General features: G+C 36.1%; 1 protein-coding gene and 1 non-coding gene across 7 annotated transcripts in view; one reads left to right on the top strand and one right to left on the bottom strand.

Moving 5' to 3' along the window:
- PTN (pleiotrophin) overlaps positions 1-18,888 on the bottom strand; it is a 111,926-nt gene that overhangs the window by 45,982 nt on the left and 47,056 nt on the right. The window lies entirely within an intron of this gene.
- LOC118143976 (small nucleolar RNA SNORD81) lies at positions 7,732-7,807 on the top strand. The gene has a single exon (XR_004728450.1). It is a non-coding gene; the product is annotated as a small nucleolar RNA SNORD81 (small nucleolar RNA).

Raw genomic sequence — 18,888 nt, 5'->3', positions numbered from 1 at the left:
TTACAGACTTAAACTGTGACTCTGAAAAATAAGTGTGCTGAGAAGAAAAGTTAATTTTTTAGGAGATAAATGTATTGGATTTATAAAATTAATTGATTATTTGATGAAAGGAGAAACCTAGGCTATCTCCCAGATTTCTGATCCTCAATCCAGAGATAAGTTGTCAACAGACACAATATGAGTTCATAAGTAGTTCCCTAAGTAATGCATGCTATGATCTGTCCTAAGGAAAATAGTCTAAGCATCTGACATCTGTTAAATGTGACTTAATTATTATAATATTTAGTTACTTATGTTCTTTTACTCTCTCCACTTTTAATATGAATAATTATGGCTTAAATAAGTAAGTAAAGTTAAGGAAAAGTAGTAAGGTTCTGTTTGGATATAATGAATTTAAGGTGCCAGTAGGACATCTGGGTTGAAATAATTGGTAGATATGGACCTGGAAGAGAGCTCTAGTCTTGAGATAGAAATTAAAGCATTGCAAAAATATATTTGAATAAGTAGGAGGATTTGGTATTGCCCGAGGAGACCATAAAATAAGAAGACATAGAGCAAGGACTGAAGAAGTAAGCAAGAGGCGAGAATTCTAATTCTTATATTAGTGATTTAGGGGAATTAGGGGTAGCAGCCAGAAGAGTAATAAGAGACAAGGAAAGAGAGCAAACATAAACCACACAAACTGGGGCTGCACATGGTAGCTCATGCCTGTAATCCCAGCAGTTTGGTAGCCCGAGGCAGGTGGATTACTTGAGGCCAGGGGTTCAAGACCAGCCTGACCAACATGGCAAAACCCTGTCACTACTAAAAATACAAAAAAAATTAGCCAGGTGTGGTGGCTACTTGGGAGGCTGAGGCAGGAGAATCTGTTAAACCCAGGAAGCGGAGGCTGCAGTGAGCCAAGATCATCCCACTGTACTCCAGCCGGGGTGACAGGGCAAGACTTCGTCTCAAAAAAAGAAAAAAAAAAAGGAAATTTTCAAAAAATATGAATGATGACCAAAGCCAAATTCTACAGAGTGGTTCCCATAGGGATTAGCAATATAAAGTCACTAATAACCTTAATGAGAGGCGTTTTAATGAAATTATGAAGTTAAAAGATTATATAGCTGTCTGAGAAATAATCATTTGTTTAAGATAACATTGGTTTAGAGACTATTTCTTGGCTACTGGATAGCCTATGTGATTCAGCCAAGTTATAGTAGAAGAGCCTAATAAATATGCCATGTGACCTAATGAAAGTCCTCCAAAGTTCATAGAATATAAGGGAAAAGACTGTCCAAGGGGCCAACTGCCAACCAAAGGGGCTGGTATCACTCAAAAGAACAGAAAAAAAAACATGACACTTAGAAACAGCATCCTATGTGATTCTTTCAGATTTTGCAGCCATAAAAAATGATGAGTTCGTGTCCTTTGTAGGGACATGGATGAACCTGGAAACCATTATTCTCAGCAAACTGATACAAGAACAAAAAATCAAACACCTCATGTTCTCACTCATAGGCGGGTGTTGAACAATGAGAACACATGGACACAGGAAGGGGAGCATCACACACTGAGGTCTGTGGTGGGGGCGTTCTAGGGGAGGGACAGCGGTGGGTGTGGAGTTGGGGAGGGATAACATGGGGAGAAATGCCAGATATAGGTGATGGGGAGGAAGGCAGCAAACCACATTGCCATGTATGTACCTATGCAACAATCCTGCATGTTCTTCACATGTACCCCACAACCTAAAATGCAATAAAAAATATATATATACACATATAAAAAATTTTTAATAAAAAAAGAGTAATAAATAAGAGACCATCTCATAGCTTTCATTTATGATTCAAGGAGTTGAAGAAATAGAACCAGCTACTATGTGCTTTTATAAAGCTCTAAGGACGATATCCATACCTCTCTTCAGAACCCCTTGTTATGCAAGGCCACTCTCAGGGCTAGCAGTGTGGGCCTCACTCAGGTGCTCGTCAGAAATGCAGACTCTCAAGCCTTACTTCAGAACTTTTGAATGACAATCTCCATTTTAATGAGATTAAGATCACCAGGTGAATTCTTATTTCTGCACATGAAAGTTTGAGAAACTCTTCTAAACCACAATTTCTTTGAAAATAAAAAATGTAAATATTTGGTAATTATTTGCTGGTTGACTTATTTAATTTTTTTACAGCCCAACTTCTTCCAGTAAGTGTTTAAGACACCTTTTAAAGACATATGCACTTTAGAACAATTTAAAAGTTAAAAAAAAAGTTGAAGGCCAAGGGTAGTAAGAAGAATAGGAACGTTTAATAACCAGCATGTATTAAAGACTTTGCCTGTGCTAAGAGCTTTATATCCAACTTTTGTTTTCACAATAACTTTAGAAGATAATCAATATCATTTCAGTTTTACAACTGAGGAAACTGTGAGTTGGAGAATGTAAGTAACTTGCCTAAGATTACAAAGTGCTAGAAGCAGGGTTTGAACTCAGGCCTGCTCAACACCTAACTACACCTGTGCTCTTAATCACATAATTCAAAATAAGGTCGAAAGATAAAGTGCCTGTTAGGTTCTCAAATATATTTATTTATCATGACTTACCTTACATTTGGCTTTAAACTTTCTAGAAACTCATGTGACGAGAAAATATCAGTGATTACAACATTCAGAAAGTCTGTATTTAATTGTCTTCCATCATAGCATTAATTGCGTGATAGAAGAGAGCTATCACTTTGGTTTTTAGAGAAGCTGTGTATTCTTACAAAAGTGTGTGAGCTATGTAAAACCTCAACAAAATGAAATGCATACCATAGCTTTAAGGTTCTGTTTCTTAGCTAATGTGTGTATAAAATACATCCAGAGAGTTTTTAATGCTGTCGCATAATCTTAAACAAACTTTAAATATATGACTGATAATTTATTAGTCTGAACTAGAAAATGAGGAGGTAGGTGGACAAGCAGTAGCACAGAAGCAGAACAGAGTCAGGAACTCGCTTCCTCATCATGTCCACTTTATCCATCAGCCATGAGAGTCAGAGTATCCAGCACCTTAGGTGTTTGGAGGCCTTTAAAAATATTCGAGATATGAAGAAAAAATAATAACGTAACTAAGACAAGAAAAAACCAACCACTGAATTAACGATGTGATTAATAATGGCTATATAACAAAGCATTACATTAATTTAATAAAGTATAATATTTAACAATCAGAAAGTTTGCTATATTTAAAAGTAGTCTTTAGATTAGATTTTCTCTCTTTGCAAGGTTTTTTCAATATACCTTGTGATGATCTAAAAATAAATTAATCAAAAACAAATAATTTCTACTCCAGAAAATGTGGGTGTGTATGGAGACATATATATCTCCAGTAAAAATATTAGAAGTCCTGGCCCTAGCATAGGTACCAAAGTAATGAGGATGAGGGTGCTTGACTTCCAGAGCTCCTAGTTTCTCCACTGTGGGCTAGGCTAGAGCAGAGCAGGAAATATCAAAGAGCCAGAAGGCTACCCTCTCCACTCCCACCTCCACTCCACAAATGATGTAAAATCCCTTCCCACACAGTTCCCACACTGCTAGGAAGTGTCCACATGGGTACTAAGGCACTGCAAGGTAAAGATGAGATGTGTGTTTTCTTGGTTTAGCTGGCAAAAACTAGGTTATTAACGCCTGGTTCCATACCAGGAACAAAACCCTAGAATAATCAAACAATTGCCCAGGAAGCCATTTGGATTGAAGTTAGCTTCTCCTTCAAGAACGGAAGAGCTGAACTTGCCAGCTTTGATTTGCACGCCTTTCAGCTACTATTTCCAGCTGATTCAGTTCATACAACTCCAGCTTTCATTTAGGGCTGAGCTCATTGACTAAAAAAATAAAGAAGAACTGAAAAAAAGGAAAAAAACAAGAAAAGAAATCAAGGAAAGGCTTCATTGATTATTCAGAGTGGTGCTTTGGGAAAGAGAAAAATCTTGTTAGAAGCCTGGCAAACTTATTTCATTAGAGACCTAGTGACATCTTCCAAAACTAGAACATTTCATGAGGTTAGTTTAAAACTTCTAGTGGACTTATAGTTTGATAAGGATACCCATCCCCATCCACTCTGCTACATTCTTTGCATTCTTCATCATACTTTTAACAATGATGAAAGGTTTGCTACTAAAAATATGCCAAAAGAAAGAAAGAAATGTGACTTATTAGAAACTGGAAACGTAAAAGTCAGGGGTGCTGATTCTGATCACTCACTGTGTCCTCTAAAAGCCCACTTTTCTTTCTTTCTAACATGGACTTTTGGACTTCATTTACACCATCCTCCTCCCTCATACAAATAGTCCTCCTCAATCTCCTTTTACCTAATGATTCAGTGCATGCAGTGTTGGTAAATGAATGTGAAAATGAGCCTAAGATTTTATAATGGTATGTACAAGTCAATTGCTTCCTGAACCTTCAGGGGTCTTCTGAAGTTCTGCACAGTTACCATGTCAAAGAGGAAGGTCTTTTTTTTTTAACTCTCTTTCCTCAGATGCATCAAATGCTCCCACTCACTGACCTCTCTCCTTCTCAGAAATAATTAGCCTAAAGGCTAAAACTACTGTGGAAATTCATCAAAGAGTAAACTAAAAGATCAAAATGGTTTGGTCATGCCAAAGAAACCTCATTTAGTTCTACAAGAAAGTGGTGGATGATAGTGATTTTATTGCCTTCGAGTATCTTGGTTTCAGGAAATGATGTGGCAAATACTCTGAAAATATACCACTAAGATAGTGGTGTTTAGTTAGACAATAACATTATGAGGTAGATACACTGTTAGGTGACTACATTCTGGAGAAGTCAACTTGGAGAGGTGCCTACAGGAAACTGATAGAAGATTCCCTCCTTCATCTGTTCTGCAAAGACTTAGTAATTAGAATAAAAACATGGAAAGGATTCTAGTTCAAGCAGGAATGTTAAACTGGAATAAATGTGGAACTGCATTGGTGATAGAATCAATATTAACTATATTCTCAATGAAATAAATATCGACCTAAAATAAATTAACATCTAACAATAATTTTAAAATCCTGTATTTGAATGCATTTAAATCAACAGCTTAAATAAGTATTAGAAAACAACTGGTTTCACATTGGTTCATAGCTTACACTGAAGGTATTACTTGACTACAAGCTTAATATATATAAATAGTAAGAAAGCAAAGCTCATGAGCAAACAAGTACATTCCATTTTTGAGAAGTTCAAATTGTTAGAAAGTTCTTCCTGATATTGAGCTGGATCCTATACACTAAATTACATTTAATTTTTCTCAGTGAGAAATGAGGTTGAATTTCTATCAACTCATTCGTAGATAACAGGATACAGAATTAACTCTGATTGTAATGAACCTGATATGACTATGATATCAGGAACTAACATTCAAATAGATTAGAAAATATTACTTTGCCGTTGTAAATTTTAACTGAATTTTAAGTAGTTGCTAACCTAGGCCAGGCATGGTAGCTCATGCCTGTAATCCCAGCACTTTGAGAGGCCAAGGTGGGCAGATTATTTGGAGTCAGGAGTTCAAGACCAACCTGGCCAACTTGGTAAAACCCTGTCTCTACTAAAAACACAAAAATTAACCAGACTTGGTGGCATGTCGCTGTAGTCCCAACTACTCAAGAGGCTGAAGCAGGAGAATCACTTGAACCTGGTAGGTGGAGGTTGCAGTGAACCAAGATGGTACCACTGCACTCTAGCCTGGAGATAGAGTCAGACACTATCTCAAAAATAAAAATAAAGTAGTTGCTAACCTAGGTTACAGTATTTCCTTTAGACCATACATCATCTTTTTTAATTGGAGTATAAATCCTGCTACTTCATGTATCTAGAAATATGTGTCCTATATCATCTTTCTACCCCTGTCTCCAGTAAAGTGCCTAGGTACGTGGCAAATGGTGAATAAGTGAATGAATTTTAAAAGACTGACCAGCCAAACCCAACAAAACAACATCATGTGGTTGATACTCTTAGAATATCAATCATTATCTTTTGAATTTTGCTGCTACAGTCTTGGTTATCTGGTTTTCAAGTCTGTAGAAAATGGAAAATACATGCTACAGCCAAATGTATTGGCATCCAATAAAAATAAAGGAAAACATGGGGAAATTATTTTTTAAGGCTCCTATGCACCTACTTTAGAGTCATTTAGGGAGGAGTCAAGTAACTCCCAATAACTCAGTTTACCCTAATAAAAGCACCCACAGAGTTTACAATATTGATATTAATTAAGGTAGATAAAGTCATTGAGGTATAGTCATAAGGTATGTAATCAGCAATATTGGAAAGTATTGCAGTACCTTTTTAAAACTGTACCTACAAAATTTGTTAGTTGGAAAACTTACTGCATAAAGGTATGAGCCCTCAGCTCTCTAAACAAACCCCACTATTCACGGTTACTTGCTCCCTCTGGCCTCCTGTTTTACTAAACTTTTAGAAAACCTCAATAGCAACTCATGTTACCATCTTCCAGCAAGAGACCTTTCTTATGATCAATTCCCATTTTCACCATAAGTTATCATAATACCTCAGAGTGGTAGAATAAGATCATCATATCCAACTTATGGATATGTCAAGCAAATTAACACAGAGAAGAGTAAAACAGGAGAAAAGTGAGCCAGTCTACTCATCAAAGAAGAAAGAATTTATTTTTACTTAATTATTCATTTAGACTGAACAAATTTATAGTGCCAATGCAAAATAAATACCAGGTACCAGGCTGGGTGATGCAAATGTAGAGATAAGCACATCTCTTGGGAAAGTACATAAATATTTCGAAGATTAATTTCAGAATGAGTTAAAAATCAGAAGGTACCATATATATGGTACTAAACTTTCTTCTTCAAAGGATATTTCCATACTTAGTTGGACTAAATAAGCCTTAACTACTTTTCAGCCCCCAAATGGTATGATTCGATCTTGCTCAATTCTACAAAATCACCGTGAGATAAACATGGCAGGCATTGTTAATTTGCAGTTAATAGACTGTAAAATTGAAGATTTAATAGATTACATAACTTACTCCCAGCCACACAGATGGTTAATACTGAAGCCATATAAGAAGTTAACTTGATTTGAGTCTTAATTTTTCCGTTTATTATGTAATAACTCTCATTCGTGTTTCAAGAAAGTAATCATCAGCTATCCCGTTTTATAGATTAAAATCTCTGTGCTATGTTTACAAAGCAGCACATTGAATAAATGAGGCTTGTTCCCCAAATGATGTGATATTTGCTGTTTGGTTCATAAAAATGTTTCTATTGCCTCCTTTGGCATTTCATATGCATAATTTATAAACAATTAGCTGTCACCTCTCCTTTTAGTGCTTCTTTCAAATAACTTTTATTTCCAGAGGACCTTTAAAAAGTAATATAAGTGGCCCAAACCTGATCACTACTATGCATATTTAAAGCTTGTCGGCTATGATTGGTATGACATGGAGTTCCATTCTGCTTAGGGTCACCCAAGATGAGAAATAAGTAAAACAAAATATGCATTTTTTTCCAGAGAATTTTAAAAAGGGGAGTGGTCTTAAATTGGTCCTTAAACTCCTAATCCAACGAGCAGAATTTGTTTACTTCTGTTATATACAAGATTCTGTGGACATATAAAATATACTATATGACCCTCATCCATAAAGAACTTAAACTGAAACTTGAAGGTTTTCATAAAAATGTGATAATGCCTATATTCAATATGACAAAATGTTCCATGCAATTAAAAGTCTTACAAATACATGATGATCTCATCTCAGTTTGAACTCTCTCACTGATTATTTGATGACAATAAAAGATCTGATATAGTGTCAAAAATGGATAGAAAAAAAAGGCTTACATTTTATGTGCTCAAAAATGTCTATAGTACAGTTCATTCTGAAGCCAGTGGGGCCTATTAAATGACTTATTTTCTTCAATAATGTTTTTTCCAGATTATAAAAGACATATATGATAATTACTTTCAACAGTTGAGTTCCCCTAGAAAACCAACCAGAAAAATCTATTGACTAAGCAAAGCTAATATTATTAAACTTACCACAGCAACAAATAGGATAACCTTGACTACATCTTAGTGTCTCAGGAGGACTAGGTGAAAGAGGATATTTCCAGGGCTTTGGGGTCAGGTCTCAAGTGATGTAAGTTGAATCTTGGAAAGCAGGGAATTGATTAGGATTCAACAAAGTTCATATTATAATAGTTTAGTGAGGTAAAGATCTTACAGTGAGTTTTCATAAATGAATTGTTTAATAAACAAGCTGTTCACGCCTGTAATCCAAGCACTTTGAGAGGCCAAGGCGGGCAGATTACCCGAGGTTGGGAGTTCGAGGCCAGCCTGACCAACATGGAGAAACCCCGTCTCTACCAAAAATTAGCCAGGTACGGTGTCGTGTGCCTGTAACCCCAGCTACTTGGGAAGCTGAGGCAGGAGAATCGCTTGAACCCAGGAGGTGGAGGTTGCCATGAGCTGAGATCATGTCACTGCACACCAGCTTGGGCAACAATAGTGAAACTCAGTCTCAAAAAAAAAATAAAAAATAAGCCGTTACCCTGAAAAATTTACTCAGCTGAGTCAATTTTTTTTGCTACATTGGCTTTCAAAAATTTTATGATGTAACAAAGTTATGAATTGGTTATATGGTCTCATTTTCCTGGCCAAACATTTCCTAAAATAATAAGAGTAACTCAGGAGCTCTTCCTGGCTTTCATCTCGATTTTGTCCCTCAGGTCTCAGGTGACATGAAGCACACCTTGCCCACCCAGTTCTTCAATATGTTAAATGTGACTTGTAATTATTTTCTATACTTTAAAAGATATCTGACCACATTCCAGTGGCCTCCAATGAAAATAGCACAGATTTTTATCATCAGATGTATTTACTTAATTTTATCTAAAGCTGAACGTGTTTTTTTAATTTAGCATTGGGACCTTAAAATCAAAGAATGCATATTTGCATAGAGATGGAAAGAAAAAAAATTACTTCTCAGCCTTTTGACTAAAACCAAGTGCAGAGATGGAAATAAACATTTATTTGGGGAGGAAACCTTTCATTTGAAGTTTGGAAGTTTGGACCTATTATTCCTCAAGAAAACTAAAGTTATACATAATATATTTATGAATAATAATATTATGGGAAAATGCTTTCAGTAAACTACAAAAGGAGCAGAACCATACCTTCTGCTGGATGGTGGATTTAATTTTAAAATGCCAAGAGAATAAAATATTTCAAATCAGATAATAATGAAAGCCTCCACGCTGTATAGTAATATAAACCTCCCACTGAAGCAATGTTGAGATTACTATTTTGCATATACATACAGGTGCTATAATAAGATGTGTTTATACGCACACATATTCTTATTTAATAGTCACAATCATCTTGCAAAGTAGGTAGTATTATCACCATTTACAGATGGAAGACAGAATCAAACAGGTTCAGCATGTCACTCATCTCATACAGGAAGTGGTAAAAGCAAGATTTTTACTTGAAATAAGTGGTTTTTTTTCCCACATCAAACATTTCTATTCATTACACAATGTGGAACATTTTAAAGATATATTTAAGCAATATTCAAACTGTTTTTTAAAAATTTGAACTGTAGTTTCAAAATGATTGAAGCTGAATGATGAAAAATTCTCAATAACCAATATGTGATTTATTAAATACCTCTATAAAATGTGACTTATGCACAAAAAATTGTGATATACATTTATTCCCATGAGAAGTTGATTCTGTCTTTATATTACAAACCCATTTTGTTTAAAAAAGTACGTATGCATACACACATTCACACACATACATGCAATATGCCAAATTTTTGAAAGAAGTTATCTGTGGAATGTGGGGCATTTAAAAAATACTTTTCAAAATTTTCTACTTTTTGTAAATACTATATTTTATAGTATATGTTTACTATCAGAAAAATGGAACTATAGTCATTTTCATTTCCCAAAATAATCTGATGGAAACTGTGCCTCAGTGTAGTTGTATCAAAGCAACACGATTATTATTAAATATCCAAGAGTCTTTATGAGGGTTGAGAATTAAATGTAGAGCAAGGCTCACATCTTCATCAGATCACTCTTTGTTCACATGAAGGCAGCTGGGCACCTGTACCTCATAGGCTGGGCATTTACAGCTTTAGTGACCACTGCCTACGGGTCTCTCATTGTCCTTGACCACCAGTTTTGTCTCAAGTATGAAGTGCCAACTGACATCCCCAACAGCATCCCAGATCTGGTCAGACCCTCAGAGTACCCAAGTGAGCCTGAGGGAATACTTATGTCCTCTGATGTAAGCGCTGACTCCATTTTTTCAAAGCTCCTAATAAAACAAGTTGAGGGAAACTATCTTACTTTACTTTCTACTTCATGGACTATGAAAACGCCATACTCTAAATTGAATGTCCTATCTGAATTGCTGAAACTTAAATTTCTAGCCAGAGGCAGTGAGATTAGAATGACAGTGGATTCTTTTCACATACTTCAGAAGTAGATGTAACTTGTCCCAGGTTTCAACCTCCCACTCTTATTGGAATTACATCCTTTGGCCTCCTCCTCTAGTAATCCAATGGCATTTAGTCTCTGTGTTCCCTTACGTCTGCAGAATAAAATTAGAATTCTGATAAAGTGTGAGAAGCCATCAGTCTTTGCCTGCCCTGAACTAATAAAAATGCACATGAATTTTGTTGCTTTATGTTCATTACCACGGATGTAAAATACCGCCATCCCTTGGTATTGGTGGAGGATTGGTTCCCACACCCTTAGGGAAACCAAAATCCATGAATATTCAAGTTCCTGATATAAACCAGTACAGTATTTGCATATAACCTACACACATCATCTGTATATTTCAATCATTTCTAGATTATTTATAATACTGATATGGTTTGGCCCTGTGTCCCCACACAAATCTCACCTTGAATTATAGTAATTCCCATGTCATGGGAAGGACCTGGTGGGAGGTAAGTGAATCATGGGGAATGAATGACATTTCCTGGGCTGTTCACAGGGAATTTTGCTAAGAACCTGATAAGCATGGAAGTCGATTCTACTGCAGAACTTCTGGACAAGTACTCAGTCTAAATGACACCTCAATTTTGGTCTTGTGAGACCCTGAGCAGAGAAACCAGCCATGTTGTGTTTAGAATTGTGATCAACGGAACTGGGAACTAATAAATGGGCACTGTTATAAGCAACTAAGTTTGCAGTCACTTGTTATGTGGCTGTAGAAAACCACTACAAAGATCTTTGATAAATTATACAACTATTCAGTTTTCTCATCAGTAGATAGAAAATAACAGAACTATACTGAATGTATTTTGAGGATTAAATCCTATAATTAAAATAAAATACCTAAATAAATGTTGAATAAATGTAAGTTGCTACTTCATGTTGTTTTGAGGATTCAGTGAAGTGGTATCTACAAAGCATTCAGCATCATTTCTGAAGCTTAGCAATATTACAATGTCATCAATATTATTGTTACAGATGAAAACATTCGACATAGAGTTTCCTTGGACTTCTTAGTGTTGTCTATATTCTTTTTTGGGGAACATTTTAATTTTGGAACAAAGTTAATAGCCAGTATATTTTGGCTTTAAAGTGAGTCTGATTCTTTCTCCATCCTACAAAAAGTAGATTACTCACATCCAACATTTGAATCTTTAGGCAAAAAAATTCAGATCTAAGCAACTTCCCTTCTTAAGGAAAATGTTAGTCTTGAAACAAAATTGTGCACCATGTTGTTTAAATGGAGATACCGCCATCTGTACTTAGGATTCATCCATTCCACATAAAGAGGACTACAATCATATACTGAAACAAAAAACTAACAAATTTAGATTCTAGTTTTATTACATTGAAAAAGAGAGTAGCATTGTTAATACTCATAAACCCAAAGAATGTAACTTAGGAACTTCCTATATACACAGTGTGCTTGATATCAATTGTCAAATCTCATCAGAAAAGATACACAGTGAAGTACAAATCAGAGAAATATTCTTACCTTTTCATTTGTGTAAAATTAAGAAAAACAAGATCATATCTTTCACTGAGTTGTTACACTGAAAAATTTAAATAGATCAGCTAACTCGAAGGGCAAACATGCTTGAAGACATTTAGGTTTCTATAGTTAAAAAATGATTACATTAAGAGTCAAGATTTAGTTCATACCATCTCTCTAAAACAAACAAACATTTCAATGTTGCTGTCTGCCACCTTACAATAACAGAAAACATACGTATAATGGCCTGTAACATTACACAGTGCATTACAATAAGGAATGTGCTGAAGTGGTGGATTGGGGTTTATTTATGGCCCATGAAACAAAAGATTCTATGAGCTTCTCATGAACACTCAACAGTTCAAGAAAAGAAAGTAAATATTTGAGTGCAAAAATTATATTTTAAATTATATTATCACTAGAGAAACTTCTCTCAGAATAGCCAAAATATTAGCATTGAAAGAAACTCATTAGTAGTTGGTTGGAAGTCTTTACTATTGAAGAGGTAAATAATGATAGAAAATTATGAGAAATACAACATGCTTTCTAAGTTAGTATAATTTCTATGATTGAATAAAGTTTATCTGAATTGCCCATAAAATCAAGTCTCTGCAGGTTGTGTTGAGAAAAATAGATTTCAAAACCTTAAAATTCTTAAGAACAGAAAAAGGTCTTTTGCCATTTACCATACAACTGGTGAGTTTCAGTAATGGCAATTCATGGACCGCTTCTAATAGGAGACATCAGTTACCACACAAAAATCTCTTAGTGTGAAAACAAATAATTACAGTTCATTAGCAACATGTACTTTATTTCCAGATTACAGGAAACTGTATACACATTTAAATTTGTTTATTTTGCATGCATAATCTCATAGTCATGAAGACAATTTAACCATTCGTACCTGATGTATGAGAAGGATTGTGATGTCTAATCATGCGCCCAGATTTCTCAAAATTTTGCCCTGCTGTGGGAAAAAAATCTGTTGTATCAGGCAAAAAGCCTTCATTTAACTTTCAGAAATATTAAAATTTAAAAGAACAGCAATAAACAATGATTTTTTTAGGTGACTAGGTGCTCAAATTTATTATAGAAAAATCCAACTGGTTTTATTACATTTAATACTTTGCTATGATATTAAAGAATCAAAATCAACTAATCTACTCTTTTTATATTAGAAAAAACTACTATTTATTGACATATTTAAAATAAACAGTTATTAACAGTAATTGTGTCAAAATTCAAAACTTTTAGAACTGCTTTGTATTCAAAATAGTTACTAGAAACATATTTCCAGAGGAGAAATACGTGCGTCCTATGTAAGTAGGAAGTAGACCAGGCCTACTCAGAGGGGAATCCTCTATCCCAGTGTTCAGAACCACAGTTGGCCAGCCCAGAACTCGTAAGTCACAGAGTAAAGTGCTCTGGGATCCTAAATAAACTTAAAGGACAGTCTAGGCTGCAAGAACTGCAATTTCTGGGCAAGTACTGCTGGTGTGTTGGGCTTACAGTCAGTGGACATGGGGTGCACCAGCCAGGGTGGCCAAAAGACTGGTGGCATTAGCCCTCCCCAAACCCAGGGAATGCAACTCACGCAACTCACAGCTCTAGGATGGTCTCCTTTCTTCAGCTTGAGAAGAGGAGAGGAAAAAGTAAAAATAAATTTGCCTAGTGAACAAGTCTCATGAGATCTGATGTTTATAATGGAGAGTTCCCCTGCATATGCCCTGTTGCCTGATACCATGTAAGACGTCCCGCTGTTCTTCTTTCATCTTCTGCCATGTTTGTGAGACTTCCCCAGCCATGTGGCACTGTGAGTCCCTTAAACCTCTTTTCTTATAAATTACCCCATCTTGGCTACATTTTTATTGGCGGTGTGAGAACAGACTAATAATACAAATGCCCAATACAATGTAAATGCTATGTAAATAGCTGCTGTACTGTATTGTTTGGGAATAATGACAAGAACAAAAGTCTGTACATGTTCAGTACAGATGCAACCATCTATTTTCCTCTCCCGAATATTTTCAATTCTGGGTTGACTAAGTCCCCACATGTGGAACCCACAGAAAGGGAGGGCTGTGTTCCATTCAGGGTCAAGTGGATGGGTGAGTTTTGGCATGTTGGTGGGGTCATTTTCTAAATGGAAAAAAAAGTAATCAAAATGTCGAATAGCGCAATATTTTAAAAACTTGAAAAAGAAAATAACTAAATCTTTAGTCCTAACACTCTATCAAAATTGTTAATTCCTAATTATCTTCTTTCCTTTACCCATATATATGTTCATTCATTTTTACATAGTTGCCATGTCACGACACTTAACCATTTTGCATTCTTCTCAAAATGTAACAAGATATAAGGCTCTCCTGGTCTTCTAAATGGGTTAACATAAGATGGGTCTTGTGATGGAGCTGAACACCTGAATTGGCTTAGGCCTAAAACTGCTTAACAGTGAAGTTGAGAGATGAAAGAGAAAAGGTAAGATCCGTAAACAGATGGAGTGGAACTAGCTCCTAGTTCCTGACGGATGTGATGAGACACAGGTTACTGAAGCTAGTGTATGTGCATATGGGGCAGCCATCCTTCCACCTCGCAAGCTGTATCACCATACTGAGGAAGAATTTAAAAAGCACACACCCCTAAATATCTTTAGAAGTTATTCCTCATATGATTGATAAAATTTCTGGGCTAGCATACTTGAAATGGTAGTAATTAGAGTGGAGTTTCTTGTTCGGGGTGCTGAGGAAGACAGAAATATTTCATCTTGAAATGTGAAGCTGTGGATGATTCTACCATACTCAGCATCATAAAGATGGCAAACTCATGTCCTGACTTTACTTTTTTTAAAAATAGACTTTGTTTCTAGCACAGTTTTAGGTTCACTGCAAAACAGAGAGGGAAATAGAGATTGCCTGCGCACACCCTGCCCCCACACGTCTAACCTCCGCCATAATCAGCATCTCCCTCAGAGTGATACGTACGTTATAATTAATAAACTTACGTTGACAAGTCATCACTCAAAATCCATACTTACATTAGGGTTCATTCTTGGTGTCATACATTCTATGCATTTGGACAAATGTAGAATGTATCCACCATTATAGCATCATACAGAGACGTTCCACTGCCCTAAACACTCTCTGTGCTATGACCTTCCTCTTTAAATTGAATAATTTAAAATTGAAGGGAAAAAAGTTTTGATATATTGTGCAAACAAAAACTGCTGATGGAGCATTACAACTGTATCTTGAGTCTGTTCTTATACATGTATTTACAGTTTCACCATCTTTCTTCCCCTTTTATTTTACTTCCTAGAAAAAAAAATAATACTTATTTAGGCAAAAATGTAGATATATTAAGGCTTCCATATTTAAGACCTTAGTTTCAAACTGATTTTTTTTATTATTATTGTTGTTGTGGTTGTTATTTTTTTTTCAGCCTAGCTGGACGGGGAGTTCTTCCATCCATCTAAGCTGCTAATACAGTCTTCTTAGGTCCTTAATAGGGCTGTGGATGGCCTATGAACTGCCTGAACAAAATTTAAGAAGACACCTCTTCCTCCAGGTGAACACAAGCTCACAGAAGTGGACACTGGGCATGTATTTTCCTCCAAACTCTCTCTCTGGCTTGGGCAGCTTTGTGCAGAGCACAGTTTGCATCATGATGTACAACAGCCTTGGTCCTGACTCTTAAGTTTCCTTTTTAAACTTAGACTCTGTCTGCTTTGCTTGGCAGTCAAGTATCTAGTCAGAAGCCAAATTAGAATCACCAACTCCCTACCAGACCATCTCATGCCCCACCAAGAGAGTCTGGCCTGGAAGCAAGTTTCTCTGCCATCCACCTCAGCCACCAGAAAACAGGCCAAGTTGTAGTTACTAAAAAGCCCAGTGTATATTGTGTCTTGAACTCCTCTCAGGGCTTCTAGCAATGTATCCTTGTAGCATGTGTATTTGTGCATTTTGGAGGAAGACGTGGAACACAAATAAAGATGTCTGCCATTTCCATTAGCCAAATTATTTGAAATAGGGGCAAAGATGGCTGTTTTGATTAGGTGGGTATGGGATTAGGTATGGGCATCAGATATCACTGCTGTTTTGTTTTTCTTTTTTCATATAAGGTGATGCACAGGATTTTAAGCTGGAATTCATGCTTTCAGAGAGTTTGGTAAACAGTAAAAAAGAAATAAAATAGTTTGCTCTGGGTCACTCATCTGCTGACTTATGTTGATGACAGAGTCAATCCTGTATCCCAATGATCTAGACCTCTCCTGTCTAACACAGTGGTCACTAGCCATTTGCAGCTATTAAGCCCACGAAATGTAAGTAGTCAAACTGGAAATGTACTGTAAGTGTGAAATACACATCAGATTTTAGAGACTGTGAACAAAAATGAATGTAAAAATGTTTCAAATATTCAATCAGTTATCACACATAGAACAATAAGTAACACAGGCTCAGTCCTGGTCTTCGTGGAACTTAAATATAGTAGGTACTATTCAAAATTTTCTTTTTTTATTGCTTGGACTTTCAGATAAATATTTTGATTAGCTATCTGACATTCTCAAGGCAGACACCATTGTAGCTCTGCTGAAATATCAAAGACTGGGATGTGAACTAGGAGTAGTTTACCAATTGCTACCTGGCCAAGATGCAATTTTCCATCTCTTCTAGAGCCTCATTTTTCAATCAAATAGGCACTAGTCCCATGTGACTGACGATTACTTAAAATGTGGCTAGTCTGAATGGAGAGATGATGTAAGTGTGAAAAACACACTGAATTTCAAAACAAGTAGGAAAAAAAGGAATATAAGGTATATCATGCATAAGTTTATATTAATTTACACAGTGAAATATTTTGTACATATTGGATTAAATAAAATCTTAGAATTAATTTCATCTGTTTACTTTTCCTTTTTTTATGTAGTTATAAAAGAATTAAGATTACGTATGTTGCTCACATTATATTTGTGCTGGCCAGTACTTCATTATACTAATTTTTTCCACTTCACCAGTGCCAATAAGTACATTACATGGAGCTTTGCCCTCCAGAAAGCTATAGAGCAAACTGATGAAGGAACTTGAACCTAGCTAGTGAACTAACAGCTGCCTCCGCCCCTGCTCTCACCTCTTTTCTGCTTGAATAGAAGCAGAAAAGAAGCGTCACTTGAAGTGTGAGTAGTACCTTGAGTGATTAGTGAACAAGATCCAAAAGCCTAGGTAGCATGATGCCACAGAGAGGCAGTAGAGTTTAATTGGCAAATATCATTTCTCTGGTCTCAGAGTTCTTTCTCACTTACTTAATGAAAAATCCAAAGCAAATCACCAGATCTTGCAGAATCTCCATCTCTTTAAGTATAAAAAAAAGAATCTGTCCTCTCTATTTCAGATAGAATTGTAGCAAGTGAGATAAACATATGTGAAATTATCTGATAAGCTGTAAACCATACCGCCATTATCATCGCTTATAATAATCACGATAATAAATGCTTCCGTAAGCAATCAAGAAAAATTATGAGTTAAGATTAAAATACCATACTCCTGGGAAATTCCAAAACCAAAAAAATCCCAAATAGAAATATTAAACTACTCATGTATAAATAGAAAGGTTGACAAAAGAAGAAGAGAGTTAAAGGAGTGGGGAACTAGAGAGAAGGCAGGAGAAAGAGCACAGACAACTTGGTTTTGGAGCTCACATCTCTGCCAATTGCCAGATGCCAGGAGGTCACTTTGATATTTTTTGCCTTTCCAATGAGTATTCTCTTCTAGGCTCCATTTAAAAACTACTGATTAAAAATAAATCCCTCACCCTATTTATATTGTGGCCAATTGTTTGGGGATTTCTGTGGTGGCAGGGGTGGAGAGTAGAACTCTGATTTCACACTGCATAAGTTGAAGCTTGTTGAAACAGAGGGGACTCTGTACAATTTCTGGCTTAGCAATACCAGGCACCACACCACTTAGTCCATAATTGCACACTAGTGAAACACAGAGGCTCCATTATTTTTCTGAGGATCAGAGCTGATCCTAACATTCCTGGCTCTCCACCAAACCCCCAAAATCAGGGCAGATTGGATGGCCTAAGAAGTTCTATGTAGATGTAGGTTATGCTTGTAGTTGTCTGGGAAATTTGTTATATTGTGGAAAGTTGAGCTATTTTATGCTTACTTGAATGCACAAAAGATTCAAAAAGTATTCCAAATCAGAGCTAATTTAAATCAGCAAATACATGTTCCAATGTGCATGGCAAAGAGGTTGATGCCACAGAAAAATGCATAAAATGGAAAGAAACAGACTTTACCCAAAGAAGCTTGCATAAGGTATGGACAGATAAAATAATGCTGACTAAAATACTTTTAAAAATAAGACATGTTATAAAATAGCACTTTTTTCCAAAGAAACTGTACCACCATTTAAGTCACCTAAGCATAGTTAGATTTCGTTTGGTTATAGTCTGTGGGATAAAGGGGTGTAGGGCATTACATATGTGGAGGTGGGGAAGCCACTGTGGATATCTAAGACACCGTGAGTAAACCTGTCTAAATGGAATGGAGGTTTTAAATAGCAGCACTGGAAGAAGAGTCTCAGCAGGAAGCAGATGGCATACTCAAATGGATGCACTGAGGACAATTTCATGAATGCATTATTTAAAATTGCAAGAGAGGAGTTTAAGGAACACCAAGGAGAGATGTTGGAACACACTGAGATGAGCAACAAAAAAAGGTTTACACCTTTAGATCGGAGGTGGAAACTAGAAGGGGTCACTGTCAGAACCTACAGTGAGAAGGAGAGAGCAGCCTGAGGAATAACCTCTAAATACACAAAACAACAACAACAGCAACAACAAAATCAGGCAGTGAGGGAGAGAAATAAGCTGCCCAGGCGTGTTCTT

This window comes from Callithrix jacchus, chromosome 11, assembly GCF_049354715.1.
Source record: "Callithrix jacchus isolate 240 chromosome 11, calJac240_pri, whole genome shotgun sequence".
NCBI lineage: Eukaryota > Metazoa > Chordata > Mammalia > Primates > Cebidae > Callithrix > Callithrix jacchus.
The sequence above is the reverse complement of the archived record's forward strand: the minus strand, read 5'-3'. Positions and strand labels throughout refer to the sequence as shown.